This window comes from Athene noctua, chromosome 2 (genome assembly GCF_965140245.1).
Source record: "Athene noctua chromosome 2, bAthNoc1.hap1.1, whole genome shotgun sequence".
Taxonomy (NCBI): Eukaryota; Metazoa; Chordata; class Aves; order Strigiformes; family Strigidae; genus Athene; species Athene noctua.
In genome coordinates this window covers 40357781-40385636 of record NC_134038.1, presented here as the reverse complement: position 1 = coordinate 40385636, position 27856 = coordinate 40357781, and the positions used below count along the sequence as shown (strand labels likewise).

General features: G+C 39.6%; 1 protein-coding gene across 2 annotated transcripts in view; it reads left to right on the top strand.

Moving 5' to 3' along the window:
• NKAIN3 (sodium/potassium transporting ATPase interacting 3) overlaps positions 1-27856 on the top strand; it is a 385999-nt gene that overhangs the window by 62169 nt on the left and 295974 nt on the right. The gene's annotated exons all lie outside the window — the stretch shown is intronic.

Genomic DNA, 27856 nt, shown 5'->3' with positions numbered 1-27856 from the left:
CCCAATTCTTTACTACTCTCACACACAAACCAAAGATGCTTCCCCTGTCTAAATAGAAAGAAACACATTCATTGAATCTGTCATCCCTGGTATATTCAGTCATGTGTTTAATCAGGTTCTTACTTCTATTTTGCTGTTTTTCAGCCCAACCGAAGCAGCAGAAAGCATTCAGTGATGTACATAACAATGTGGAATTGATGCCTGCTGAATTGGTGTCTCACCATTCTTTTCAGTTTGACAGTTTATTATGTTGCTTTTCTCATTCTCTCTTGCACATCTATTCCTCCTATATTTCTCTCTCATATATACACACCCTTCTTACCCAAAAGCAGGTGACAAGCATGTATACTGAATATGTAAATGAGTTAATAATTTCTATATATGCTGCATTTTATTCCCATTAAGTGAGGGCATTAAAACAAATTAGAACATTACTTAATGTGGTGTAAAATTATTACCATATGAGCAGTAAATTAGCAAGATAAAATTTGCAATAATGCCTTAAAGGTGAAATGTGAGAGCTTTTAATAAAAAAAGAAAATGAAAAAAAAAAAATCCTTCCTGGTCCTCAAATCAGTATCAGAGTATACAGACAAACAACCATGACAAGTACATTTTATTACAGATGCCTTAAAGATCTCTTCTTTACGGCTTTATCAAGGCTTAATTGGGTGCCCATCCTCACTAGAGCTGATAAAGCTTATGCAGGGAAGACGACTTCAGAAGGGCAGACACAGAGGAGTGCTCTGTCACTGGGTGCAAAACTTACCTCTCATCTTTGGGCACTAGAAATGACCTCCTTATCTTGTGCTAAGGACAAAGACATTTCTGACTCCAGAATGAGACTGAGGGCTCCAAACCAAGACATGCAAGCAGTGCAGGCAATAAGATGCCACTTCTCCCAGGAACCGTGACAGTCAGTCAGCCTCTTATCTTCAGTGTCTGTGACAGGGAGGGAAGTGCAGGCACTCACCATCACTGGCTGCTGAGTGTCTGTAAGGTGCTGAAGGTCTCGCAATCCACCTAACAAGTCACGCCACAAGCAATGCCTTCCTTATTTATGTGTTGGTGGGTTTATTTTGAATACAACTCATACCATAGTTCCGAAGAAAATTGCTGGCTGGGAGCTTGAATTAAATCTGATCTGAATGATCTGGCAGTTTATGTCTAAACAACATTTACAACATACCAAGCATGCACATGAAATACACTGATACGATTTTCACTATCTTTTGGATGGATATAAAGTCTGCTTTCTGAAATGCCAAGGCAGCTTAATACCTTCTAAAATGTGACCTTAAAATTTGCCAACTTATATTCTTAACTCTGCGTGTGAGCACTGTTGCCTTTGAAAGAGGGAAGCAACACATTGCTTGGGTGCATTTACAAAGATGGTCCAAGGTGCAGGCTCAGGCCCAGCACATGGTGTGTGGTTTTCCCTCACCACAGCTGGATGTCTGTGACTGCCTGACTTATGAGGGTATTTACCAGAAGTCCACTTAGGTAAAAGGCTATGTAGAAAATTCATTATTTTCTATTTATCTTGACTCCCGTGGCATTTAATATGATTTCAGTAGAAACTGTTTCTGGGTCAGTAGTATGTTTTTCAATAGAATGGACTGTTTTCCCAAAGACTCAGAGTTTTTAATGCTGTTGTGATGTCCTAGCCACAAAATGTCCTGCATACAGAAGCCACAGGATTTCCATGATTCAATTCCTTTTTCTAAGTCCAGTAGGTTTTTCTAAATCACAGCATGTTTCTTAAAATGCACTTGAGGGTCTGTAAAGAAAAGGGCTTTGTTCTGCTGTGCTTTGTTCTTGTATATGTATAAAGTCCTTTATTCCTATATATGTTCTTTAGACCAGAGTGCACATAATTTTTTATTAAGACTTCTGCATTGTTACTGTTCTAATGCAGGCTTTTGGTGTTCAGTGAATATTTTGTTATTTAGAAATAAAATCAAGTCCTAAAGACAGCCTGCCTGATTAAGAGTGCACTTAACTTAAACCAGTAACTTCTTTCCCTTGTACAGAATAATTTTAGCAAATATTACTGTGTAATGGATCCACAGAGAAATGAATCGGGCAAAACCTTTGCTAACAATCTGTCCATTCAGCATTACTGTTTATTGCAAGCACAACTCCAAAATATGCTGGAAGTTGTACAGAAAGATAAAGAAACAGTCTCCGCTTGAAGAAGCTTAAAAACTAAATAGATCGTGTACAAATGATGAAGCATAGAGCCCAACAAATTGAAAGTAAATCAACAGTAAACTTCAATTTGTGTCTTATTGGACTTAAAAATGAGAAACACTTACTGACACTGCTTCTGTCCAAGCTTCAGTGAAGGGAGAAAGCTAAGGTAATATAATGGTAGTGAATGTGTGTGCATATTTAAAGGGATGACTGCAAAGAGTCTGTTACAAAACTGATAGATTTCTTTCAGTGTTCATAACTTTTATAATATCTGGCATGTTGCCTTTCCTTTATAAATGAGGTTGCAAATTAAAAATGTATTACCTAGATTGACAAGCAAAGTGCTTCCTGGTCATAACAATTGCAGCCAAGAATGTATCCTTGCTATACCTCTTCAACCTGTACAGGAAATCAGCGGTATCTGCCTGACTAGGCGCTAGCTGTGCATATTTATTTATTTCATTTCTGGTATTTTTTAACATCTCCCCCACTGTGGCAGTATCAGGCTGTAGGGTTGTGTGCTTGTAAACCTATCCGCAGACGTTATTGGACATGGTTTGTGGAATGCACAATTTGATGTAGTATGCTTCTCTTCACAGATGTCTTTGTCTGAAGGATTTGATTGAATGAGTTGTCATATCAGGAAACTCAGTAAGTCAATTTGTTATACTGATATTCCTGTAAAATACATGAGGACCGAGCCAAGAGTTGCTGTCCTCCAAGAGGTGTTTCAACAGTCCTGTCTGATAAATCAGATTGAATTGCATTCAGTAAGTGCTGTAGCTTGAATTTCCTTCCACTCTGACTTTAGCTAAACTATGAAGGCAAAATCCCATCACAAACCACAGGGCTTGAAGTATGAGAAAATGGAAATGAAAGAGACAGAGGAAGAGGAGGATTTTTTTGATAGTTATCAGCTATACAGCCTTTGGTCCTCTATATCTGTGCAGTGTATATGACTGAAGTCTTAAGACAACTGCTCTGTGAACAGTAGGAATAATTAAAATGTCACGTCTACAAAATTATGAATGGAAACAGCAGTGCCTATTGAAATATACTTAATTATTGCCAGACACCTGGCAATTTCATTTCTTTCCACTTTAAAAACCACAATATCTGAACTGACTATGAGTAGAAGCAGCAGGTAGCTGTACCATGTTAGTTTATGTGAAAAAGATCAAACCGTATCTGGTAAGGAAATCACTAAATGGACTTTATATGCTATTGCATTATCAGTATGTACAGTGAGGGACTGAAGTGCAGAACAGTACCAAAACTTGTGTAATTCCTTTATTGCATCTGAATGAGAATCTGATGGATAAAATGTACCCACTTGCAAAGTCCTGTGTAATTTTAAGGCTTGCTGACCCTAGAGGAAGGCTGTGAGTCTTGGCCCAGAGGTGGGAAAAGAGAAACAATTTACAAACCATCTGAGGAGCATGAAGCTGCTTTCTGTATCTGCAGCTGACCCTTCTGATCCTTACTTGCTCTTTGACACTGGCACCTGAAATACAGTTTTTGCAAAGAGGATCTAGGTCTGGGTAACCCAGAATTAGCTTTTTGCATTCCACAGTTCATGGGTTTGCTTTAGAACTGAAGTGCAGCACAGAAGTGCTTCAGCTTATTCAGTGGTTTATGTACTACAGATAGTTTTGATGATGGCTTTTTAAGATCAACAGATACTTGAGTTGAAGAACATATTTCTGGCTTCTGCTATTAATCACTTTATGGCCTTAGATCTAAAATTATTATTTATCGTTAGAAGGAATACTACTATTAAGGCATGAAGTCTTTGTTGCGTTAGTTGTTGTTTAGCCAAGGGTCACTCTCTGCCTGGAAGAATCCGCCCTCACTTGGGCCTAATCCAAAAGACCTTTGCAGTTTGCATGCAACTTTGCTTTATTTTTTGTTACTTTGGTGTCATTGTTTAAGCCCAGAGGGCAACTGAGCACCATGCAGCCCTTCAGTAACCCCTTACTCCTCAGGATTTGGAAGGAGAAAATAAAAGAAAAGGCTCCAGAATCAAGATGAAGACAGGGGAATGATTCACCCATTATGGTCACTGGCAAAAGACAGACTTGTTAGGGGAAGAAAAAACCCATCAATTTAATTCAAACACGACCAACAACAACAAACGGGGTAGGACAGTAAGAAAAATAACCACATCTTAAAAACACCTTCCCCCACCCCTCCCTTCTTTGCATGCTCAGCTTTGATCCCAGTTACTGTACCTCCTCCCCCTGAGTGGTGCAGGGGGCAGGGGATGGGGGTTGTGGTCAGTTCATCACCCCTTGTTTCTGTCACTCCTTCCTCCTCACACTCTTTCCCTGCTCCAGTGTGGGATCCCTCTCACGGGAGACAGTCCTCCAGGAACTTTTGCTGACCTGAGTCCTTCCCACAGGCTGCAGCTCTTTGTGAACTGCTCCAGTGTGGGTCCCTCCCATGTGTTGCAATCCTTCCAGCAGCAAACTACAACAGCAAGGGCTTACCACAGAGTCCTGACTTTCTTTGGATGCTCCAGCGTAGGGTCCTCCCTAGTCTGCAAGTGGGCATCTGCTCCACCAGTGACCTCCACGGTCTGCAGGAGAGTCTCTACACTGGAGCAGGTGGTGTACCTCCCCCACCTCGTCCTGCTCCTTTCTTCTACTGACTTTGGTGTTTGCATAGGTGTCTCCTTCACTCCTCCTCAAAACTCATACGCCTCCTCCCAGGTTCCCCTTCTTAAGGAGTTTATAACAGAGGTGGAGCCACCATCGCTAATTGGCTTGGCCATGCCCAGAGGCAGATCTGACCTAGAGCTGGGGGGCCTTCAGGAAGCTTCTCATAGGGGCCCACCACTGTAGCCCCCTCCCCTGCTACGAAAAACCACTGCCACACACACAAAACCGACACATTCAGGTAAATAATGAGAGCTGGTTAGGAGTTTCGTAATACGGATATTTTGGAATGAGAAGATTGCAATGCTGAAGCTATGGTTTTCCAGCAAACACAAGTTGTAGTTTCTCTTGCAAGTGAAAGTCTGATTTGTCTGTACATGCAGAATTAATCAGATGATAAGGTGCTCACTTGGGACCTGGGAGAGCCTGTGAAAGCCCTGATTGGAATTAATCAGAACAGAAGTTTGTACTTTGGTCTTCTCCATCTTGGGCAAGTGCTCTGAACACAAACTTATTGTCCTTATGGAAGAATGAAAAAGGGGTAGGTGGAATAAATCTTCACAAACACCACCCCCACCCCCCCATTTAATGAATATTTTTGTAAAGTATTTTTTCTCTCCTTAAATAGGTGCAATTTTTGGTCTGAGCTTAATAGGGTAAGACTTGGCATTTAACTCCATCTTTTCACCAGTCTCCAACACATATGTATCATGCCTTACTGCTCTCTAGAACTATTATTTATGTTCTTCCAGTCTCCTCCCATTGTGATCTTAATCCTATTTATAACTGTATGCCACTGAAAAAGCTGTACATGAAATTAGAAATAAAGATGTGGGCAGATCTTACCCCATCAGACAGGGCTTCCTTTTGCTTTTATTTCTGAAGGGCTTTCAGAAGAATGCTGTTTTCTTAAGTAAGAAAGATAAAATTGAATGTATCTTAAGTGTGTTGAAAGTATTTTATCTGAGTGAGAGAAAAACAAAGATGCTCTCAGAGGGTGTAATAAAGTTTAGACAGCTAGCTAATGTAGTATTTTGCTGATCAAGGATGCCAATTAAACTCAGACACCAGAGTGAAAAGAGTAGGCTTATTTTACTTTAATAATTAAAGGATATAACCAAGTAATATAGAAAATGGGCAATAAGAAAAATACAGAATAGTACACTTAATTATTACTACATACAGTTAATTATAAAAAATAAGAGCAGACAAGGTAATGCAACTAATCATTACTACTACATGATGGGGAGAATACTGATTAAGAAGGATACATCACCACTTGCATATGTTACCAACATGCAGATCCACAGTTGCTGGGGAGCCCCAGTTACAGTGAGGATTTGGAGTACCTTTCCCTGCAAATGGGAAGTCCTAAGCAGTGTGTACATCTGTAGATGAAGCATCCAAAGTTGCAGCAAGAGGGTCCAAACATATACCAAAAACCAGCAAGTCATAATTACTTGCACTTTTTTTTGAGTGGAAACATCTGGTTTCATCCTCCTGTTGGATTCCACCCAAACCCTGGCCGGGGCTCAGGGGGGAGAATCAAGGGAGTTTCTACCAAGGCCAAACACTTGGGTTCTCAGCCTTGACCAAGGCTAAACAAGGGAAGTTGGATACACATTCTCACAACTTTTCATCCTCACTAATACTTACATTTTGCCCAAGCCACATCTTTCACTATTGAGCATACATACTTCAATAATGATCAGATGCTAATTAATAATTGCTAATGGTAATATAGATTTTACTAATTAGCAGATACCAATGATGGATAACATTTGGTTGTGAGATTCATCTAGAGGTCAACTTTGTTTTGGGGCCTATTATTCAGGCCCTAGCACTACATGTTAGCAGGCAAAATCCTTTTCCTTTAAGTGGAGCTAAGATAGTTTATGCCAGCTGAACTTCTGGCATAAACATAGATTTTTCTATTTATACAGTTCTCCTGATCATAAGAGGAATTAGAATAATTAAGCCTGAATTTTTGATGCTGTGTAAGAGGACCTTCACAATTTTTCTCAGTGCATATATGCTTTCCATGCGCTCCTTACTTCCCAGTGCAGAAAGATCACCTTTACAAGGGAAAGTATAGTTTTGACCTTCTACATCCATTTAATTTCTGCCTTCTCCAGTGGGATTTCCAGCAGGGCTGCCAGGTGTGGGTTAGATTTTCTTTCATTATCAAGAAGGAATTTCATTATCATTACATCAGTATCAGATCATCAAACAGTACCATGCAGAAGGTACACTGGGCTTTTACTGTCTTGTGTCACTGCACTCTAGTGACCCAAAAGCAAAATGGTTCGTTTTGCTATAAAGCCGCTCAGCATCCCCTCTTTGCTTTTCAGCTCTGGTGAATGAAATCATGGGCCACATTTAGAACTCTCTTGACCAGGTCATTGTCCCCAGGCAGCTGTCTGTAAAACTGGAATGCAGTAAATGGGACCTCAACTGTAAAGCTGCAGCCCAAGGATGCTGTGTGTGTGGGAGGTCTGTTGGTAGCCTGTGATGCTGCCTGGGCAGGGAGGCTGGCAGGACTGCACACGGGAATTGCCCTGGTCCCTTGGCCTGGTTACCCAGGCACCGGAACTGAAGGAGACTTCCTGAAGGATTCTTCCCTGGAACGGAAAGGCTTCAAAAAACGTTTGCATAGCAGAATGATTCTTGGAGAGGCAGGATCGCAGCGAGGCCTGGGAGCGGGCCTAGAAGGGCAAAGTCGCATGTGTCTCTGAAGTGAATCACTTGAGTCATGCCTCACTCATGGAGACAGTGGAGCTTTTGATTAAGCCTTACCTGTGGAATTCCTTTCAAGTGAAATTTAAGGCAGGTGCCTGAGCACAGCTAATACCTCATTTTCAATTTTTTCTGGTAGCATAGCATCTGGAGGATATCAGAGAAAAACATAGCTTCTTACGCCTTTAGTTTTCATCGGCATCACTCACCTACAGGAACACAATATATTGCAATCCTCAAGCCTCTGACCCTAGTGTAAACCTCTACTGTTTCCCTTTTCTCTTCTACTGTATCTTTCTGATTTCTGCTGGGGATAAATAGATGGTGCTTCTAAGGACTGTCACTGAAGTACCATGAATGAAGAGGCTTTTTTGGTGATCACTCCATTACTTGCAATGGACTTTGGAAAGATATGTGCTATTTCTCTTCTACTAATTTGTTCTTTCTTCTCTCTTCCAGCTGGGCCTCCTTATGACTTTTCTTATCTATCCTTTTTTCTCTCTTCCCAGTTTCTTTAGTACTTTGCAGAATTTCCTTATCCTTTTCCTCCCCCTCCTCATCCACACCCTCCTCTAACAGAGCTCTGTGACCAAGAAGGAGTTTTAGAAAGAATAAAAAAATCCATGGGATTATAATTAATTATTTTTCTCTTTACTCACTGGAGTTACTTATTTGAAAACAGGGAGAATTTAGCAAAGCAGATATTAGTAATTACTACAAGAGTCAGATAGTTGCCTGTGTCTTACTTGGCCACATGGTAGGTTTGGCTTGGAAAATCCTGAGTTGGAGCTGGAGATATCCTGTCATCAAGAGCACATGACAGGATTTTATGCTTCTGTTACTTCTGCATCTCCTCTAGAAATTGTTTGCAGTGCTACAGAAATAGGGGAAAGATAAACCTTTGTAGTGGAAACATTTGTTTATTCCTGGCTGTTAGGGTTTGAAAAACAAATATATTCTACTTTCCTTTAGACTTTTTGAATTGGAGCATTCTCTCTCTTCCTTAGTCTGCCCAGCCACTTAGCTTGTTTTAAAGAGACCTTTAAGCTATCTACATACTGAAGATTGTTTCCTTTGTTCTTGACACTGTTTTTGAAATTTTGTTTCCTTTTTAGATGGCCTCTTATTTTCTGTCCTGTTGATCTCTCTTCAGAAATACCAGGAGTGTGTTGAGTTTGTCCTCTCTGGTCCTAGAAGATGTTGAGATAGTTTTTCCCTTTATTGATCTTTTAAATAACACTTTCTCTCCAGTCCATGCAGTTTAGCTGATCAGTGATGTGACACAGCAGCTGTAACGGATGAGTTTGTAAGCAATCCACATGCTAGAAATGGTATGTCTACCCTACTCGCCAGACTATTGTGTATAACCTCTTCTCAAATAATCCACAAAACACCAACATAGTATTCATGGGGGAAAATCCAATTGACTCCATTTCTTCTGCATCATTAGCAGACTAAGTATGCATGGATACTTATTTAGATCACACAGTATGTTTTGTAACAAAGCAAAACAGTGATGTCCTCTAAATAGCAATAACAGTGCTGCAGAATGTATAGATTCCCCCATCATAGGCAGGTTGGAATTCTAATCTGTACTCAGATCAGTCACCGTGCTCTCATCCGCGGTATCATGACGGGTTTTCTTACAAAGTCTATTTTTCAGTGCAGTGCTAAGGTATGCATTGTCAATATAGCCCCAAAGGGCCGAATCCGTTCTTTAATTTTGAAAATACAGCCTTCATTTAACAGTGTTTTTGTTATCAGCTTTTGAATAAAGGATGCTGCAAGATGAACCCTTTTAAGACAAATATCATCCCTGAAAACCACCTCGAGTACAGTTTTATATACAGAGTGAGAGCCTTCCAAAAGTCTGAATCAAATTAATTAGCTCTAGCTATGTAGCACTGCTCTCATCTCACTGAACTGGCAGCTAAGTGAAAGGCACACTCAGACTCCACAGTGCTGTAACATTATTCTGCACCTCTGGAGGAGTCTCAAGGATCAAAACCAAAGAATATCTCTGATGTCAAAGGAAAAAATGGGCAGTACTTGCTGCTTTCTGAAAGCTCCTAATGCCATTTTGCACTTTGACCCATAAAATGAGGGTTATTGGGAAGTTGTAAAGGGATACAAGCTTAGACACATTCTGCTGCATTTAACATTATTGCTGCCCTTATCTTGCTAATAAGCAAAGTTCTGGGAATTAGAACACTGTTGTGGCCAGAATCTTGCTAAGTGACTTCTAAAAGATGCTTCTGTTAGCTTAAATGAATAGCTCCTACCTACCCACTCTAGTTTAATTGGTGTATGCTGCCTTCAGAGCTGGCCTAGTGCTGACTGTATGGGAAGAAATTTCACCTGCAGATACTAAATAATGCAGTTGGTGCACCTGTTAACACCAAGTTGCAGGTTAAAATGCTTTCTCAGCCCGGACTCTGAATATGGCAAGAACTGATGCAGAAGTTATTGGAAGTTCTTAGAAGAATGAGGGGACAGCCTGTGTGATGTGGTGATGTGGGTTGTAGGAGATGATGTCATTAGAGTGACAGAAAGGTCTTTAAACTTCTTAAAACATACGGGAAAGAAAATTCTTTTCAGATTGACAGGAAGTAGTTAAGAGTGAAAGATTCAGAACTTCAGTTGTTAATGCTTTGTAGAATCTGGGCATCAATTTCAAATGAATTTGCGAGGTTTAATGCTCTAAATAAATATGTTTAGATACATAGAGGTATTAGAGGTGTATTGCTCTGTATATATATTCATAGGGATTATAAAAGTTGTCATTTCAAAATTGCTTCATTTCAGGAAGGCTGTGATTATTTTTTTTTTGTGTGTGTGTGTGAGTTGGTTATTTTTTTTTAAAGAAAACAACCTAGCTTAGAAAAACCTTTTTAGGATCCAGCATTATGTTTCTCTTGATGATGGTGGCACCTGTTAAACCCTGGAAGTATCTGAACAACTCACAACAATATTCACTATCACAGATTGTGGTTATAGTCCATGTAATAGAATTGTGTCTTTCTCAAAGACTCTTGATTCTTAGCACAAAGATTAGTGACCTCTGGAAAGTACTGTAAAAAGAAAAAGTTGTGAGGTGCAAGTCACTAAGGTGCAAACAGCCCCTCAGTACCATCAAGAAAGAACAAGAGAATGATACAAAATTACAAGCTGAAGAATTACAGCAAACTTTTGGAAGATATGCACACATTCTCTACTGTGTTGAGCATGTGTATCTTTAAAAATAACTGAATAACCATGCATTCAGAGTTTGTATGGTGTGATTGATCTTAGCCATCATGCAAGTCCTAAAGGACAAATGAAGTTTTTCTTTGACATTTGCTTCTGTACTCAGATCTGGCAGGGAATTTCTTTTTATAGGTATTTTTCATTTTCTGCACTTCTTGAGTGGTTACAACCCAGAACAGGAAAAAGCAGAAGAAAAAATGAGCTAGAATATGTCTAGAATAATGTAACATCCTCATTCAGGAAGATGCTATGTAGTTCTGAGGGAAACTATTTCAGAGGTGGTTGTGTGATTGGAGGTTTTTCAATGGTGAAAAAATGACCTGAGATTTTTGTCAGATTTTTTTTTTTTTTTATAAATGAGAGCAGAATAACTAGAGGAATCTAATACCCTAAATATTTGAAATTCCTTCATCAAGTCCAAAAGCCAAACAATAGAGTCCTGCACTGTAAAGTATAGTGGAGGATGGATCATGAACGGAGGATGGATCATGAACAGAGGACTAAAACCACAAAGATGATACAGGGCCATCGCCTTTGGCCGGCACAGTTTCTGCAGGGCAGGCAGAGAGGGGCTTTTAACCGAGGCCTGTAGTGACAGGACAAGGCACAATGATTTTAAACTGAAAGAGGATAGATTTAGATTAGATATAATGAAGAAATTCTTTACTATGAAGGTGGTGAGACACTAGCACAGGTTGCCCGGGGAAGCTGTGGCTGCCCCCTCCCTGGAAGTGTTCAAAGCCAGGCTGGATGGGGCTTTGAGCAACCTGGTCTAGTGGAAGGTGTCCCTGCCCATGGCAGGGGGATTGGAACTAGATGATCTTTAAGGTCCCTTCCAACCCAAACCATTCTGTAATTCTGGGAATCAGTCCTTGATTCCATCAGGGGTACTGAAGGAACAGAGAGACCTAGAGAAAAGGACATGGTGCTGCGGTACTATATTGACAAGCTTCCTCACAGCACCTCAATACTGAGGGATAGTAGTAATCTAAAACTATGAATCACAGCTTTACAGTGGAAGAACTTAATGAGATTGTCCTCCCTCTTTACCTCAACAGAACTGTGGAATTATTGGACAACTTGGATAGGAATTGAGCACTTAATTGATTATTTTTTTAAAGTCAAAATGAAGGGAAAGTTAATGGCGAACTAAAGTTAATGGCGCCTCTCAAAATTTATTCCAGTTGGACTTGGTTTTGAATGGAACCTAGGAACCAGTTATGATTTTTTTTTTTCTTTTTTTCAAGCATCTTGTCATAATAAAGGTCAGGCTAAAAAAAAGCAAAAGAAATTATGACATGTCCACATTTATCGGACCCTCACAGGTTGTTCTGGAAAGGGGAGTTAGCAGCCCTCTTAATAGACAGATAATTGCTATATTGCTTTTGGAGTCAGTTAAACAATACATAGTTACCTTAGTGGCAGACACCTCAAGCCCCATTTGCCAGGAAACCTGTAAAATATCTTCAAAAGACAAGCCTAATATTCATGGACTTAGTAGAAACATATTGTTTTTGGCACATACAGTTTTCCTCATGCCCTTCTCCCAGATGAAGTGGTCCTGTGTTGCAGTCGGTAATTGCATCTCTCTTTTCTCCCTGTCCCACAGGGACAAACAACCTTTTAATCTGTCTCCTTGCTAGATTTGCTCTGCTTCACACATGCCAGCCATACTCTTCCTGAAATCAGTTATCTGAATTATTAACTTAATTAAGTTAAACTTAGTGCATTTATTTCCAAATTGTATTTAGCCTGAGGGTTGTTTAGGCTTGGAAGTGGAGCTGGTATCTCCAGACCCTCTTTTGGTTTTGTTATTGTTTTTTTTTAGTTTAGGTATAATTATATCAGGTTTTTTCCTTTGACTTCTTTATTTTTTTTCTTTTTAACTGAGAACTGTAACTCATTTCATGGACCTGTAAAAACTCCAGATCAGAGGGAGTGACTTGTCTTAAAATCACAAAGTCCTTTTTCTCTGAGCAGTTCCTGGAGTTATTGATGAGATTATTAAGAGTTTATAACTGACCAGTACTATAGCAACTCAGTCAATGCAAACAGTAACTGCTGTGGTCTTTAGAACTATCAAACATATTCTGTGAGTGAGGTTTTGTATTTCTTTATGGGCAGAGAACAGGGAAAACAGTTTTTTAAATGTCTGTGGTTGAATAAAATTATGGCTTCTAGCTGAACTGGCTGTTTAGATGAAGAAGAACAAACAACTTGAGTTTTAGAGCAGTCACATCAGTAAATAACCCCCCTTTTTTTCCTCTCCAATTGACACAGCTTAACAGTAGCCTAGTAGTCCCTATTTTTCATAATTACTTGTCTTTCAAATACGTTTCTATTCCAGAAGTACCACAATGCTTCAGTAAGTCATAGTCAGGTTATATTAAAAAGCTGAACAGAGCTGTACTGATACAGTCCCTGGCCTAATGTTCTGGTGATTTAAATGGAAACTCCATCAAACTCTAGTGATTGTACTAGAGTAACATAAACTGACATGTAAGCAATTTGTGCAAAACCCTATACAGAACATTATTTTTGTTAGTGTAGCCATTTCAATTAGAGGCAGATGAAGTGAACTGAAATAGCTTCATTTATATATGCTTAAATTGTGTAGGTAGATGATTCTTTGCACTGATGGAGCAAAGTATCATGCAAAATTAGTTAGAAGAACAGAGTGTTGCATTTAATCTCATCTATAACATTGCTGAGAATGAGCAACCACAAGGGAGAATATGAAAGAAGAGGGAAAAAGAGGGACCGGACTGAAAATGTAGTGACTATTTGAACTTGCTTTCTACTATTTAGTCATTACTTCTAAATCCGAAATTTATTTATTTATTTATTTTTTAAACATGTGAATGATGCTGCTAATTATGCTGGCTGCCTGCTCAGTCAGGCTGGGCTTGTCTCCCCAAGTGCTTCTGTTTGGTGTTACTGTGTAGAACTTGCATTCAATTATTTGCAGTAATTTGGGGCACAACTCATCTTCTAGATGATTCTTCATGCCACAGGGGTTGAAGTGGTTCCTTTTGTTTAGCAAAACAAAACTGAATTCTAATGAGAAAGTTAATGTATTGGAAAATTACTCCAAATGGAATAAAATTGCATTTTGCTAACTAATTAAATTTATTTTTCATCTTTTAACATAAAAAATATCATCATTTCCAGAGCCTGGTATTTCTTTGCTTTCAAGGCCTTTGGGGGATGTATTGGAACTCACTCTCTATCTTATTTTCTCTCCATTCAGAAGGTTGTTTCAAATGCAGACCTATTTTCTGTGTCTCAGAGATTCATATAGTTCACTTTCTATTGCCTGTTTTCTCTGTATTAAGGACTCTTGCTCTCCTTTGCAGTCTGTAGCAATTCTATGCTATAAGTCTTCTAATTTTTGTTACACCATTGGAACATGTCATCTAAGTTAGTTAAACATTTAATTTGAATTTTCTCTGATTTTTAGTTCTTGTGTTGGTGGGAATCCTGAAGAGTTCAACATTTTTGTTATATTTATTATAGCTTACCATTGGTTTGGATTTCATCTTACAGCTATTTACTTGGAGAAATAATATTGGATAAGAGGTCCATTGGGGGTGTCAGAATTGCCTTGAAGATATGAGAGCTTCTGTGTCACATTGTGGTCTACAAATGGGTGGTTTTTGGCAATGTTGCTGGGCTAGAAAGATAGCAGGTAGAACTCAGAAATGTACCTAATTTTCCCTTACTACATTGTAGAGCAGTCATGAGAAATGGTCTACAGCAAACCAGTGCTTTCATTCAGCCAACATGCTGAAATGTAAATGTAGTTATTGGCCTGAAAACTTATCTGGGAGTCCTGTAAACACAGGTTTTGTATAAAATGCTCCTTGTCACAGCTTTCTTACAAGTATCACAATAAATAAAATCTTTCATTATACTTCATTTTCTGATGGCCTGCAAATTTATTTGAAAGTTGGAAGATTATTGACAGGTGGTATTTTTTTTAAACTAAACAATTTTTTTAAAAACCAAAAAGATATATAGTTAGATGGTGTTTGAACACAGGATGCTGTCTGAGTATGTGACCTAATCTCTTGCTGATGACTGACATTACAGAGATGTCCGAGTTGAAGAGATCTTTGAATCTTTTATCCAGTCTTCCATTTTTTTCTTGCTTGTTCCGTTTTATGCCCTGGCATCATGAAGTTAGAGAATGCAAACTACTGTGAGTCAAATGCGGTGGCAGTTCTGGGCTTCCAGGCTGGTCCCTCTGATTTTATGGTCATTCTCACACATGAGGAGGGATAGGTTCCCAAAGTCTGGGACCTATCAAGGCTGAAGGCTTTCAGTTCCCATCATGAGCAACATCACGGAAGTACTTGCTTTCAGGTGCACTTACTTCCAAGACATCAGCATGATCTAGCCTTGCATAGACTTGTGGCAGTGAGACCTCTCAGAAACTGCTATTCACTCTCGGGCTTCAACCTCCCAGCTCTGTGTGGGAAGGCCTTGAAATCACAACAGGCTCCAGGACAACCAAAGTTACTAGTGAAAACTTATTGATAAGTTTTAAGTTATTGATAAGTGAAGCACTTTGATTTTGGTGAAAGACCATTTTTAATGAAACACATTTTTATAATTGGCTTTTTTGTTAGGTGCAATTTTAATTTTTGATTTACTGAACAAGGAGCAAGTACAAGGTTTTAATCTACCTTTTAGAGTAAATAGTATTCTGTGGAGGTTTAAATGAAAATACCGTTGGATTTGGATGTGCTGCAAGACCCTGACATTTTCTTCTTGTCTCATTTGTGTACACTGGCATTTAAAGATTGAGAATGCTGTTCTTTGAGGATATATTTTGTCATTTCAGCTCCATTCAGGAGTGTCCAAAATTTAGATTATCCTAAACGAATAAGAAGAATGAAAAGAGACTTTGGCTTTGAGTAGTACAACTTTATGAATATTTCTTGGAAATGTAGCTTTTTTTGAGTTATTTGCCGTACCATTTTGAGGGTTTCAACTCAAATGATATGTTGTGCTCTACAAAACATCAGTGATTGAATTCTTCCAGAATTCTTGCCCTTTCAATGCTTTCAGACCATTTCTGCAATGTTTCTGTGCTTGCTTTTCTGATGTCAGCTGCTACATATATTTGTACTATAGAATGGAAGTTGCTTAAATATTCACATAACATTGCTGATTTACCCTTCTCTCCTCTCTAGCTTCTACTACCCCACCAGGGATCCTTCCCAGTGGAAGCCAGGGATGCTTCACTCCCTGCTGCCTTCCTTCGGCACATAAACAGGCCAGAGAGGGTTTACTCAGAAGAACGAATACAAGGCATTCCCTTCCCTTCTCCTGAAGTGTAAATCACCTACACATCACCAGTCCTTCATCAGGTTCAGCTAGAGCAGTTTTGGTATGAAAAGCTACTACAAGCTTTCAGGTAGCTCTGCCATTAAAATTATTGCTACTGTTGCTATTTGCAATAAGATTATCAAAATGTCTAACACTTACGTGACCTTTATTCTATTCAGTTCTTGGGGTATTCAAGTTTAGAGAGCCTGAAAGGGGGAAAGAAAAAAAGCTATGTAGGGATTTCACCTCTTTTGTGAAAATGACAGTGTAATAAATGTAGCTATGCATGACTTGCTGTTTTAATTAGTGGCCCATTACAGTACATGTAATGAGCCTAGATGGAAAGAGTCCTAACCTATCTATTATCATGCACATTGGGCTGAACATTTCTCTTAAATTAGTTTAGGATTTGGGCCGGTTTTATTTTTAAAAGTTAATAATTAATTGGAGCAGTAGTTAATTAAAGTAGAGCTGTGATGTTAAGTTAGTTGGCAAATCCTTTTTTCTAATACTCTAACAGGAGGCGTATGCTTTGGTTAGGTTCCCTGGTATTTAGAAAAGAACTTCCAAATTTTCTTCATTAGCTGTTGTTTTTATTATGTGCAGTTTTCTACATGAAAACAAATCAGGAAAAGAAGATATTAGCAAACGCAGATTGCCTCAATTCCTTTCCATAGTTGAGGTACCACAGACTCAGAGGTGTCTGAAATTTCGAGTGAACTCTTTTTAACAGGATGAAACACAATCTTTATTGCCATTTAGAGCTTTTTCTAACACCAGTGGGAATCTGTTAAAGAGCACTGTCTGATGAACAGTACTGTATCAGGGATGACTGCCAACTTAGTAGCACCAGCCTGACCATGGCTTCACTGCCAGCGTGTGTAAGTAGTAGTTTGTGTTCAGAAATTACAAACAGGGAAGCTGTCAGGAGAATAGGGGGGGGTTAGTTTTGTTGTTCAGTAGAATCACAAGTATTGATACCTAATAGCTAGTTCTTCTTTTGAGAATAGTGTGGCCAAGGGAAAGGTATTTATAATTTAAAATTATTAAAATTTAAAAATTGATTTTAGCTGTGCTACCTTATTAAAAGTCCAAGTAAAATTTAGACTATATTCTTCTTAAGTGTCCAGATTGTCCCTGGATAAGGAATCCCACCGGGCTTTGAATCCTAGGCAATAATTTTTAGTGAACTTTCTGCAGGTGCATTTTTACATCTGACCTGAGACATCAGAGTGTGCTGTCTGTGGTGGGGGTTTTTGGTAGCAGGGGAGGGGGCTACAGCAGTGTGCCCCTGTAAAAAGCTTCTCGAAGCTCCACCAGCTCCAAGTTGGACTTACCTCTGCACCAAGGCTGGGCCAATTAGCGATGGTGGCTGCACTTCCACAATAGCGTATTTAAGAAGGGGAATCTGGGAGGAGGAGTGGGAGTTGTGAGGAGGACATCTAGGCAAACACTGAGGTCAGTTGAAGAAAAAAAGAGGAGGTGAGGGAGGTGGGCCAGAGCAGAGATCTCCCTGTAGCCCCTGGTGAGATGGCAGGTTGTCCCCCTGCAGCCCATGGAGGTCACCAGTGGAGCAGATGCCCACCGGCAGCCCATGGAGGATCTCACGCTGGAGCAGGTAACTTCGCCCAAAGAAGGCAGGGACTGTGTGGGAAGAAGCCCCCCCCCGCCCCTTGTAGATCAGTGCTGGGAGGATTGCAGCATGCAGGAGGGACCCATGCTGGAGCATCCAGTCTGAAGGACTCGTGTTGGAGAAAGTCTGTGGAGCACTGTCTCCCATGAGAGGGACACCAGGCTGGATCAGGGGAAGAGTGTGAGAAGTTCTCCCCATGAGGACGAAGAAGTGGCAGACTGGCCATAACCCCGTCCCCTGCCCCCTGTGCTGCTGGTGGGGGAGTAGGTAAAGAAACTGGGAGCAGAGATGAGCCTGGGAAGAAGGGATAGGTGGGCGAAGGCGTTTATAAGATGTGGTAATGCTTCTCACCGTCCTACTCTGTCTGTTAAGTGGTGTTGTTAGTGTTTGAATTAAATTGATGTTCTTTTTCTTCCCCTAACAGTCTTTTGCCCATGATCTTAATGGGTGAGTCTGTGTGTGTGTGTCCATGTGTGTGTGTGTGTCCCATCTTTATCTTGATTCCGGAGCCTTTTATTTTATTTTCTCCTTCCCATTCCTGAGGGGGACTGAGTGACTGTGTGGTGCTCAGTTGCCCTCTGGGCTCAAACCAAGCAACAGAGTTGGTTTCTACCTATGTGTTTTGAATAGAATTAAGGGAAAAGAAAAAAAAAAAAAAAGTGAGCAAAGAGGATACAGAGCAAAAAAATTTAAGCAGAAATATCTCAAAGAAGTGGTAGATGGATTTCAGTAGCATTTGTGACTTTAGGGCTTCAGGGAAGATGGTAGCTGTATGTAGATAGCAATGCTAAAAAACTGTTATATTTAAAGAATATGTCACTCATAATACATAAGCACTGAGTACCAGTTAGTATCTGTGTGGTAGTCCTGTTCATTTTTATGGCTGGCTTTTGCTTCTGGTCTATTCTCCAAGAACTGCTGAACAGCTTTCTAGCCACACTGGCTTGCTCAACATTTGAGAGCTCTTGCAGCTTGTCAGGAAAAACAGAGATTAAATACAAAATTTAAGACTTTACTCCTATAACTCTAGTTGAAACTAGTGCAATATCATGTAAGTAAAAGTATCTAGACTTGGACCAGTTATAATGTTTGGCACTCTCTCTAAGCAGTGTCTTGAACATGTAAAGAATAATCATATGCACTTAAACACTGGGAACCAGGGTAGTAGTGAGATGCCCAGGAAGAACATGTAAGTCAGTGGAAAAGCCACAGATAGAATTGCTGCCCCTGCTTTCCCTTTGTCTTAGAACACCACCCATAGTTTTCAGGAAAAGAAGAAAAGCCACCAAAGAAAAACTGAACAGGGTTGTCAGTCCTGGTAAAAGTCTGTGGAGGGAGTAGAGAAAGGAGGAAGGACCATCTCTTACTTAAGATCTGGTGTTGATAATGTGAAATAATATTTATAGGCTGAGATCTGTAGGTTGCTTTAGTTAGAGTGACATGGGACAGGTATCAATTAGAGAAAATTTCCATAACATAATTAAGAGATAACACTTTGCTGGTCTTTTTTTTTTTTTTTTTTTGCTTTCACTTGAAAATTCTCCATTGATTTTAATTAAGCTTGTCTTCAACTCATGACCATAATCAATGTGATTTTTTTTCCCAATTTAACAGCTAGCTTTGCTCATCAAGGAACTTCTCCCAGATGTAACATGCTCTAGTTATGAAGTTTAATTCTGTGCTATTCAACTGCTAGTTCCTAGAATGACTTAAAAATGCCTTCAGAATATAGAACTAGAGCATGAATAAGTATAATTTTTCCAAATCAGTAAGTGCATATTCTCAATTTGCTGTGAATGCTTTATCTTTCCACAAAAAGCAGATACTTTAAATACTAAGTGCCTATTGGAAAACACCGCAAAATATCTTTTTCTTTTTTTTTTTTTTTTTCCCTATGCCATCTTATTAAAAGAAAGGGAAAAAGGGACACTTGCTAAACTGTTACTTGTAAAATTTAATAATCATTGCAATTTTTGTCATAGCAATTTGAGCAATCTACTCTCTGGAATCAACATAAATGCTTTTAATCTACCATAGTATTTGGATATAGTATATGGGATAATCCTGTCAAAGGAACCATTCTGGATTGTTATTAAACCAAATTGCGTATGCTTGAATGCTGAGAAAAAAATGTTTCCTTTATAAGGGATTTCTGAATTCCCTTTTTAAAGGATTTTTGAATTTCCTGTGAATGGTTTTGCTAAGACTCAGAACCTGATCCCTATTTCTCTACTGTCTTGTCACGCCTATAGCAGGAAGTAACATCCATTGCCACTGACTTTCAATAGTTTCCTTCACTTTGTTGCTTGGGGAATTTCAGGCAGTGACCCATAGTATGGTCTCATGTCCTTCAAGTCTGATTAACTTTAGCTGTGAGACAAAGCACCCACTAGATGTGCAGATAGTCAACAACTTTGTAATAGAGGGCAGCATGCTAATAAAGCCCTTATGCAAGTAGTACTCAGATTTTTGAATATGTGGTTATTAATTTCCTTGGGGAAATACTCAAGAGCACTTATCTGCATAATCAGTGCCTCACAAATATTAACTCATTTCTTCTCACAAAACTTTAGTAGGAGTCTTTTTTCAAGTAACTCAATTTATTTTTTTTTTTTTCTCCAGGGTAGATATTTCCTTCCATTGGAAATTTCTTCTTGTTGAAAACAAATAGATCCTGGGAGTCTCTCACTTGAGTACCAAATATGGGGAGTATAAGGATAAATGGTTACCTTGAAAAATTTAAATGAAGTTACTTCCAAGAATATCCTTTAATTCAAGTACTTTTAAACTTCTGAAAATTTGCTGTAACATTCTTTCATAACACGTAATGATTTCAAGTTCCTTATGTTTATGGACTGAGTATTTGAATAATTTTTAATATGTCTAATGTAATAACACTGTGAAATAAGGTAGTTACTCCTATTTCACAGACTGTGAAGTATCAGGTCTGTCAGCTAATGGATTTATATTGCTCTGGGGTCTGAGCTCCCAGCTCTTCTTGGTACTCCACTGAGCCATATCCTAAATTTAATCCAGTCTAAGCACATAGCTGAAGTGCTTCACCAAGAAAAGCCTAATCTGACTCTTCAGTCAATGGATAATTAGAGACATCTGTATAGTACAATTTATTACATTTAAGGTGTGAGGTGCCTAAATGCAAATAAAATGTAATGCTGTATACTTACTTATTGCCATTGATTGCGAAGGGAGACTATCATCTTCCCTTACATTTAGCTAAGTTTAGTACCTGGATTGCCTCAGCAAATAATCCAAAACCAGCAAGAAAGATTGTGAGGAGCAAAGACTGACAGCCAACCATGGGCTAGAGCTATTAGTATGAGACCTTTGCCCCTGTCTTCTAATACAGCTTTTGTATAGTGTAAATATAAGGACTCTCTATACCAGCATGGCAAAACAGATCTGTCTAAATAAACGAGGAAGAAAATAAATCCCTGTGACCCTGACGTACTCCTACAGGCCCCAGAGGCTCTTTGATTAAGTAAAACTGTCACCTACCAGTGTTATCTTTTCACTTTCATTTTACTCATTAATCTTTGGTACTGCTAACAATAAGACATATTTAATGGGTACGTTAAGTCACTTGTAGCCCTTTATCTGTAGATTGCTGGCTCCTCTCCAGCTTCTGTAAAAGTGATTAAAATATGTTATCATGTCATGGCTGCTCAGTAGCCGAGACAGTCCAAGTCATCTGCCAGTGTATGAAAACCCACATCAGGTGGCTCAAAGGAGTCTTCATCCAGTTTCTGCTGAATTCAGAGTCAGGCTCCGGTGTGGAAGTAATTCAGTGATGCTGCATGCATCAACTCCCATGCCTATTTCTGTCCTGTGTCCTCTCTGGCTGAGAGGAGCTCTTTGATCTTTAAGGCTACCAGTCAGTGAACTACTATGGACTGAATGATACCCAATAACAATTTTTGCAAATCAGGAAAAACTTGACTTTTACTTTTTAATAATTAGGGATGATATCTCAGTTAAACTTCACTCTGGTCCCACAGCTCTGAATGTTTTGTTCACTGTCTAGGATCCCAAGGGCTGCCTACTGGAGCTTCTACTAGGACATGTTCAGTCCAGTCCGTGGGAGCTGCTACTGTGAGATCAGAGATTTGAGGTTTCCAAGGCAAAGCTGGGTATTCACACACTGGATGGATCTTGGCTCCTGGCTCTTAGAATTCCAGTTGAATCAAAGCTTTACAACAGGGAGGCTGGAGGCACAAAGAAGCTCTACATTAAATTGATGTTTTTAGCATTTCCAGATTGACTACTGTGAATTCAAGACCATGGAAACCTAGAAAGCTTTCAAAGAGGCTCGGCCACCTTAATAAAAAGGAAGGGCTTGATCAACTAGTTGAGTTAAAATTTCTGCATTTGTAGTTTTCATTATGAGAACCTGAAGATCTGGATCCTCCTGGTAGATGAAAAATTGAAATTTCCCCTTTGAGCTTAACAAGAATGAAATATTCTTTGAAATATCAGAATTTCCTGTGAAAAGGGAATTTTAACTTTTGAGCAACTTTACTGTAATTGCCTATTCATCAGCTTCTGAACTAGTTATAAAATGGCCAGGGATTGGCCTTTTTTTGTCGTGGTTTTGATGTTAAAGTTCATTTCACTTCATTTTACTCTACCTTGGCTTTTATAAGTGCAGTAATAGTTTAGTTTCTGCTTTGAGTTTTTTAATTTCCCTCTCACTTTCAGCTAAAGGAGGATGTTCAGAGGAATCATAGTAGTTCAGGTGGAAGAAAAATGTGTATGAGCTGTCTGAATACAGAAACTATTAATTAAGAATATGCATTATAAATACAGTTTTTTCTAGAAGGCAACAGAATTGGTTGGCTGAAGCAAATCATTTTTTTCTTTGCAGTGGGAGTTATGAAGCAATGTAGATTTTAGTGTTCAAAGTACTGTAGGATTAATTATAGTCCTAAAACCATCAGACTTTCAGGAAACAGAACCTGATCCTTGAAAAGAATGAATGGCTCCTGAAAAGAGAGGGTGCAATCTGAGTATGCTGTAAGAGGTTGAAAAGGAATGTCTTTGTCTTCTCTTAAAAAAGACTCAGTATCTCACAGGATTAGTCTCCTTATTCTTATTAAGGATATGCATCTTGAAGAGTGAGTGTGAATTGAGATACAGCATGGTTGGGAGGGGGTAATATATTCATAGGTCTGTTGAAAGTCATAAAGCTTAGTTTAAAAATATTTTAGATGGTTTTATTAATAAAGAAAAAGTTGAAATGTTTATAACATTTACAGAAACCTTTTGGTATATTAAGTTAAAAAAGTTATTTTGCTTACTGAACCTCTTGACCATGCAAAGAAAGGCACCCCTGTATTATATTCATTGAACCATTAAATGGGAGTCCAGCAAGTGATTAAAATTAATAGGTCAGCATAAAACTTGGGTGCATTCAGAAGAAAAAGCCCAGGGTGACTAGCTGTCAAAATGCTTCATCTGTTTATCAAGGTGAGCGGTGTAGCCCAATTTTTTTATAATAGTCTTCTTATTTGAGCTTTATTATAATTCATGTGTGCGTTTCCAGTGGGAAATCTATAAATATTCTTTGTAAAAATATACCATGGAATATGTTGCTAGTTAACTTCAAAACAAAATTGTTTTCCTACTCAGTGGTGGTAGTTTATTGAACTAATAAGTAAGGCATAATATATAAGTTACATTTACATTAAAGACCTACACAGATGTTTGCTGTAGGTTTGCTAGCCTGAAAGCTCTAGAAGAGATTGTAGAGCCAAAGGAAACATACAGAAGGAGAAAAGGAAACCGGTGAATGTGTGCTGCACTCAGTAGAAATGAACAAACTGAAGCAGTGCAATTGCAGTTCCCAATGCTATCTGAATAGACTGATGCTTTGGCAAATGAGAAATATGTAACGTCAGGCAGGAAGATGTGGTGGGTTGCTGCTTACTTCATTTATATATTATTTCCTGAGAAGAACAGTGGAGCTCCTGGGAATGAAGAGTTTTTAACCCACTTGCTGCTGAATAAATGACAGATATGTCTATTAGGCTGCACCACACTGTGCTACTGAATCATAGAGGCCACCGGTTTCAGTGAAACACTAATGGAACATCTGCAGCATGGCAGGGAGCAGGCTGGGCCCACAGTGAAATGATTATACTTTGCTGCAGGTTCTAATCCTTATTAGTAAGTATTTTGAAGTCCTAGCTCATTTACCTTTCTCTTTTACGACAGTAGACAGCTTTCCTATTATACCTTGTTGTGGCTAAGCCTTGCATACGTGATGTCAGTAACTCTCCCTTTTGCATTCCAGGGACTTCAATTAAACTTCTGGTATGAGTAATACATATATTTTGAGTTAAAATGAAAGAACACTGGACAGACGCTGAATATTTTTGTATTGCGTTATAAGTTGGCAATCTGAAACAGGCACTAAATTGTAAAAAGCCTGACATAGCTTAATCCTTTAGTAACAAAAAAAGGCACATAGCTCCATGTCTGAGTTTAACTAAATTCAAATTACAAGACTGGATTCTCATCACAGTTAAGCAAGTATGAGTCTGAAATAACTTTCCTGACAGTGTTATTGTGGATTTACACTAGCATAATAGAGAATTGAATATGGATTTTGAACTTAAATCCTTTCACCTCTCATTTAAATTTAAAAGTAATTTACCTGAGCCTTTTGCTATAACAGTTTTTAAGTCTGGACAGCTCACGCTGAGTGCATGATCCGCTTGAGTGACAGCAGGAATACTGTCTGAAAACTAGGCAAGGATAACAGGCAAGTTTACAGATGTGGCTAGTACTACCTTAACTCATGTTGAAGCCTTCTCTGAACGCACCTGCAGTACACCTTGACTCCTTTTGAGTCACCACAATATACCTTTCTTGTGCAGTGAACTGCTTTCCTTTTAAATCATGTCATATTGCCTTCCATAACAAACCACAGACTGTTGACGTTAACAGGGTAGATGGTAATGCCTTGATTATTGGTTTGACCTAATTAACTCCATGATGTTAAACAACAGTCAGTGGTGGAAATAGCTCACAAGTCTGTTTTCATTAAAGAAGGTCACTGGGTTCAGATCCTGTAAAATCAGATCCTGTATTTTACTCCTGCTGTGCATTTTTCAGTATAATTCTTAGGAATTCATTCAAATTTATCTCTGAATCTGAGATGCCATATTGCACTGCTGGCAGGAGGTGGACAGGCATCCTTTGAGGCACAAGTCCTGAAGTCTTCCCTTTGCCCTAGAAGGGTTTTTTGACTGCAGATATGGTCTTGGATATAGGAGGCTGTGTGATGCTTTGAGGTGCAGAGCTGTATCTGGCCTTTTTCATGGCATGGTGTGCCATCTTGGTGCGAGCCCATTGCAAACCTGCAGCTGTGCAGGAGAAAGAAGACCAAATTTATTTCAGGAAATTCACCCCTTTCATTGGTTCGAGTATTTCACTTCTGATGAAATGGGAAGATCTCAGTGTGGCTGTTGAACTGCATTAGCTTAGGTAGTCTTGACAGGATGATTTTGCAGACAAAATAATAAATCACATTTTGTTAAAGCACTTGGCATGGACACTGGTAATGAAGAATGTGGCCCTTCTTCAGTATTTAATCTTCATTATCCATCTGCTTCATGCATATGTATATATGTATGTTTATATACATGCAATTCTTATGTTAAGGATGCTTATGTTAATGTTCTTTAACAAATGTTAAGGGGCTCAGAAAAGGCTTGCCCACAGCTTACCTACAACCTGTCTAAATGACCATGCTGTTTATTTTCAGATATGTTTTCACTTATCTCCAGTTTCTGCTTTCTTCCCCACATTTCACAGAATCATCTAGGTTGGAAAAGACCTTGAAGATCATCTAGTCCAACCATTAACCTAACACTGACTGTTCCCAACTACACCATATCCCTAAGCTCTAAGTCGACCCGACTCTTAAACACCTCCAGGGATGGGGACTCCACCACCTCCCTGGGCAGCCCATTCCAACGCCCAACATCCTGTTCTATAAAGAAATGCTTCCTAATATCCAGTCTAAACCTTCCCTGGTGCAACTTGAGGCCATTACCTCATCTTCTATCACTTGTTACTTGGTTAAAGAGGCTCAAACCCAGCTCTCTGCAACCTCCTTTCAGGTAGCTGTAGAGGGCGATGAGGTCTCCCCTCAGCCTCCTCTTCTCCAGACTAAACACCCCCAGTTCCCTCAGCCGCTCCCCGTACGACCTGTGCTCCAGACCCTTCACCAGCTTTGTTGCCCTTCTCTGGACACGCTCGAGTCATTCAATGTCCTTTTTGTAGTGAGGGGCCCAAAACTGAACCCAGGAATCGAGGTGCGGCCTCACCAGTGCCGAGTACAGGGGTCAGATCCCTTCCCTGTCCCTGCTGGCCACGCTATAGCTGACACAAGCCAGGATGCCATTGGCCTTCTTGGCCACCTGGGCACACTGCTGGCTCCAGTTCAGCCGGCTGTCAATCAGCACCCCAAGTCCCTCTCTGACTGGCAGCTCTCCAGCCACTCCTCCCCAAGCCTGTAGCGCTGCTGGGGGTTGTTGCGGCCCAAGTGCAGCCCCCGGCATTTGGCCTTATTGAAACTCCCCCAGTTGGCCTCAGCCCATGGCTCCAGCCTGTCCAGGTCTCTCTGCAGAGCCTCCCTACCCTCGAGCAGATCAACACTCCCACCCAACCTGGTGTCATCTGCAAACTGACTGAGGGTGCACTCGATCCCCTTGTCTAGATCATCAGTAAAGTTGTTAAACAGGAGTGGCCCCAAAACTGAGCCCTGGGGGACACCACTTGTGACCGGCCACCAACTGGATTTAACTCCATTCACCACAACTCTCTGGGCCCAGCCATCCAGCCAGTTTTTTACCCAGCGAAGCGTGTGCCCATCCAAACCTCGAGCAGCCAGTTTCGCCAGGAGAATGCTGTGGGAAACGGTGTCAAAGGCCTTACTGAAGTCAAGGTAAACAACATCCACAGCCTTTCCCTCATCCAATAAGCAGGTCGCCCTGTCACAGAAGGAGATCAGGTTTGTCAGGCAGGACCTGCCTTTCATAAACCCATGCTGCCTGGGCCTGATCATCTGGTTGTCCCACATGTGTTGTGTGATGGTACTCAGGATGAGCTGCTCCATCAGCTTCCCAGGCACCGAAGTTGAGCTGACAGGCCTGTAATTTCCTGAATCATCCTTCCAACCCTTCTTATAGATGGGCATCACACTGGCCAATTTGCAATCTGTTGGGAAAATTTTGCAAATTTTGTCTTTGTAAATCATCTAGGAATGTGTGATACTATCACTTTATCAATTCAGTTCAGCTGAAATACTGTGTACTATACATGGGGACAAAATTCTAGGAGAGCTGGTCATTTCAGGTATGCATTACCCCTGAAACAAACTTAATGAAGTAAGGGTTCATTAGGAAAAAGTAAGGTAATTAGGAAGAGAATTATCTGTGATTTGCAAAGGAAGTTTCCAAGCTTTCTCATTTTCTTCTTACAGATTCAGAATTGCTAAAGGAATAAAATAATTTTCTGACTGAGAACATAATGCTTCTCTGAAAAATAATAAACATGGATTATATTTCTATGTAATCTGTACTGTATTAAGGTTAAAAAATAATACTATGTAATTGTGTAGTTCATTTTGAATAGAAACCATAAAATTATTTGCAAAAGTGACTCTTTTGCAAAATGGAAAACTAAGGACAGAGAGGTTAAAGACCTGAATTTTAGAAGTGTGGAGCATTTAGAATTCTACTCGAAGTCATGGTGAGTTGTAAGTGCTCAGCACCTCTGAAACTCAATCTTGTCCAAGTAGGCAGCCAAAGTTTGAGTAGAATTCAGATCTCTTCACCCTCTCATCTATGCTCTATCCCCTAGAGACTATGTGTATGTTCCAATATATGATTAATTACTAAAATAATAATTGCAAATCCATATGGTAATTGGTTTTAGTTCTCTTTGATGTGGATTTTGCAGAATTATGGGTAGGTGCCAAATGTCTTAGGAGGTCATGGATGGTCTCGTGGGGCTAACACCATGGCAA